General features: G+C 45.8%; 1 pseudogene; it reads left to right on the forward strand.

Moving 5' to 3' along the window:
* The first annotated feature begins 1,136 nt into the window (after positions 1–1,136).
* LOC140712276 (transcription factor NF-E4 pseudogene) lies at positions 1,137–3,828 on the forward strand (annotated as a pseudogene).
* The last annotated feature ends 258 nt before the right edge of the window (positions 3,829–4,086 follow it).

The following is a 4,086-nucleotide window of genomic DNA, read 5'->3' on the forward strand; positions in this document are numbered from 1 at the left end:
TTTATACCAAAGTATTTTATTGTTTTGGTGCTAATATAAACGGTATTGTGTTACTAATTTCAAACTCTAATTGTTCATTACTAATAATTGAACATAGCCTTTTAATTTGACTTTTATTTCTTCTTCTCTAGAATTTCTTCTTTTCCTCTTAAATAATTTTTTAAAGTTTTTTTTTTTGTTTCTCGAGATGGAGTCTTGCTCTGTGGCCCAGGCTGGAGTGCCGTGGTGTGACCTCGGCTCACTGCAACCTCCACCTGCTGGGTTCAAGCGATTCTTCGGCCTCAGCCGCCTGACTAGCTAGGACTACAGGTGTGCACCACCACAACTGGCTAATTTTTCTATTTTCAGTGGAAATGAGGTTTCACCATGTTGACCAGGCTGGTCTCGAGCTCCTAACCTCAAGTGATCCACCCGCCTCAGCCTCTCAAAGTGCTGGGATTACAGGGGTGAGTCACCATGGCTGACCTCTCTTAAATGATTTTTAAGAGTGTAAAGGAGTCTTGAGATCACAATGTTTGTGAACAGTAGTGTGTTCTGGAATAAGCATGGTCTTTGGAGCCATGTGGAAGAAACTAGTTTTCAGTTCTATCTTTAACACTTACTTTCTCTATTGCTATAGGGACCTTATTCAGCTTTTCTTTGTCTCAGTTTGCCTGTGGGCAAAATGTGATAATAAAAAATAACTACTACATAGGGCTGTCTTAGGAATAAAAGTGATAATATCTGGAGTGTGTTTGACACATAAAAGGAACACAATTAGTAGTAACTATTGATATTTATATTGTTTTGACCCAGTCATTTTACACTAGAGAATAAATCTCAAGAAAATAACTTCAAAGGTGGTACTGGGCTGAAAGACATTTTATAAAAAGTGTTTATATCAGCATTCTAAATAATAGTAGCAACATGTCTGTTTACCATATTTTGACATGTTAGAATCCAATTATGACCATAAGAAACCCATAACGCCTGTGTTATAAACTAATTTTTTTTTCTTCAAGGAAAGAATTGTTGTATTACTGGTAAGAGTCATTAAGATGATTATGGTGAATCACCACCTTTAACCTTAAATTCCAGCAAAGCAATGAAGATTGGTATGCTGTAGATGTTGCCTTTCAAGATGGAACCTTCTAGAAATGGCACAGCAAAATTCTCAAGAGAAATTTTACCTGTGCAAGTTCATTCCAACTGCCGATTTGCCAGACTCAGGTTTTAGTGGTCTTCTGAAAGATTCTCCCTGGGGCCTGAAAGCTTAAAGGAATGAATAACTCCTCCCTCCTCAGGCCCAGTCCCAAGGCGCAAGGCCACTTGCACCAGCAACCTGCGTCAGCAAGATAGCAGAAGCAGGAAGAGAGCTGGCCAGAAGACACATACTCCCTGAAGATCGAGAGGGAGGCTGTCTGGGTACTACATAGCAGTCACATCAGACTGGGAAATTTCCTGCTTACAGAGGACTATAAAACCCCTGCCCCATCCTCATTCTGGGCTGACGCCATTTTAGGTCTCAGCCCATCTTCACCCAGGTGCTTATTAAAACATGCGTTGCTCCACACTGCCTCGTGTTGTCTTTTAGCGTGCTCTCAGAGTTCGAACCAATACAAGAGCCTTGCATCTGGTGCCGAAACCCAGGAGGGGCTTTGGTCCATGTCCCTCGGGGACCTACGGCTTCACCTGGGAGAGCAGGCCACAGCAGCCAGACAAAGGAAGCTCCCCAGCCTCCAGTTGGCCTCTTTGTGCATGCACATCGGTCACTTATCTCACTTAACTGGTTTCTCTGGTCCAAAAATCCAACACTGGTTCAAAAAGACTCCAGCGTGTGCCAGGCACTCGCTGATCATCTGGTCTTAGGGGGATGCCTCTAAGTAATTTGATCCTGTTCCGGGAATGAAAAAGGCAGCAGTGACCATCACTCCTTTTATCGTTTCCCTCTGGCTGTCCAGGACACCCTCCTTTTCCCTGTTCTCTGGAGCCTACCCCCGTTATGGGAAATGCCCAGTCTCCTATTCCAAAGGACAGTCCTCTAGGCTGTCTCATCAAAACCTGCAAACCTTAGGCCTCAGGCAAGACATCCGCCCTAAGTGCCTTGTCTTTTTTTTTTGCAATTCAGTCTGGCCACAGTATGAATTAGATAACGGATCCAAATGGTCCGCAAATGGAACATTCATTCAACTTTACAATTTTAACTGATTCAAGCAATTATTGTTGACGACTGGAGAAACGGGGAGAAATTCCTTATGTCCAGGCCTTTTTGCACTCAGATCACAACCCAAGCTCTGCAATTCTTGCTCACCTATTCAAATCCTTCTTCATTCTCGCTGTGCAGATTGCCTTTCACCTCCCCACCCCACCTCTTTATCCTCATTAGATCCAGCTGACTGCTGTCCACCCCTCCCAGCCCCTACCTCTCCCTCTCAACTGTCTTTTTTAACCCCCAAACCTCCTCTTTATCTTCTCAGCTGTGATTTTCTCAGCCACCATCTTCCCAGCTGCCATCTTCCCAGTAAGCAGTATTTACTTATTTTCCTACACTGTCCCCTCTTCAGGGCAATTCTAGTATTGCCTGTACCCATTTTCCTCCCCCACCACCCTCTCTTGATGCTTGTAAACCCATCCTGCCAGCTTACTCCCCTGTCTATCCTCCACTGCCTGTTAACTCAACCCCCCTTTCCCCTTCAAACCCGCAGCAGGAACCACTTCCATGTTCTTCCTTCTCTCCTGCCCATACTGGCTCAGGCGCCATCTTTGGCCCATGCCCCACCCTTACTTCAGCCATCTGTGCTAGAGTGCCCCCTTCAGGAAGTAGCAGGAATTGATGGTATTGTTAGAGTTCAAGTTCCTTCTCCCTCACTGATACCTCTCAAATTAACAAAAGACTTGGTTCATTTCTAGAAGACCCTACCTTTTATGTTAGAGAGTTTCAGTACCTCACTCAGTCTTATGAACTAACTTGGCATGACCTCTATATTATCCTTTCTTCCACTCTCACCCCAGAAGACCAGGACCATATCTGGACCCTAGCTCAGGCACATGCTGATACAATTCATCACCAAGTTCCTGCCCAGCCTACTGGTGCAGAGGTAGTCCCTAACCAGGATCCCACTGGGATTATCAAGACAGGGCCCCTGGACACCACCATCGAGACCACATGATTGTGTGTCTCCTAGGAGGACTCAAAAAGGGTACCCTAAAGCAGTCAACTATGAAAAACTTTCAGGAATCACCCAAGGTCCTGATGAAAACCCAGCCCTTTTTCTCTCTCATTTAACTGAAGCCATGAGAAAGTATACCAACCTAAGGCCAGCCAGCCCAAAAGGAACTACTATCTTAAACCTTCGGTTCATCTCCCAATCCACCCCTGAAATTCGGTGCAAGCTTCAGAAGCTTGACGACCACCCTCAAACCCCACAATGAGACTTTCTTAATTTAGCCTTCAAAGTCTTCAACAATTGTGATGAAGAAAGTAAACGACAAAAATAGGAAGAGTTTCAAATGCTTGCCTCTGCCATCAGGGGTCCTGCAGGTCCACAGGGCCACAGCTCCACACAGAAGCCTCCTAGCCATCTACCTCCACCTGGTGCCTGTTTCAAGTGCAGTAATGAAGGCCACTGGTCCAGACAATGCCCAAACCCAGGTAAGCCCACCAGGCCATGCCCCCTCTACAGAAGACCCCACTGGAAGTCAGACTGTGGATGGCCCCTACAAGGACCGCCCCCATCCCTTCCTGAGCCGGCCAAAATCTCCTACTCAGATCTCGTCGGCCTTGCCACTGAAGACTGACAGTGTCCTGGAACGGATGCCCCACAACTACCATCTCTTCCCCTGAGATAAGGGTAACCCTGATGGTGGCAGGTAGGCCAGTATGTCTTTTTAAATTAATACCCAGGCAACCTACTCTGCTTTACCTAATTTTTCAGGATCCACCAAGTCCTCCGAAGTCTCTGTTGTGGGAATTGATGGACAAGTCTCCAACCACCAAGCCCGTCCTCCACCTTTCTGCTCCCTGCACACCTTTTCCTTCACTTACTCTTTCTTAGTCCTGTTGTCATGCCCAACTTTGCTCCTAGGCAGAGACATCCTTTCAAAACT

Source organism: Chlorocebus sabaeus, chromosome 8 (genome assembly GCF_047675955.1).
Source record: "Chlorocebus sabaeus isolate Y175 chromosome 8, mChlSab1.0.hap1, whole genome shotgun sequence".
In the NCBI taxonomy this organism is placed as follows: Eukaryota; Metazoa; Chordata; class Mammalia; order Primates; family Cercopithecidae; genus Chlorocebus; species Chlorocebus sabaeus.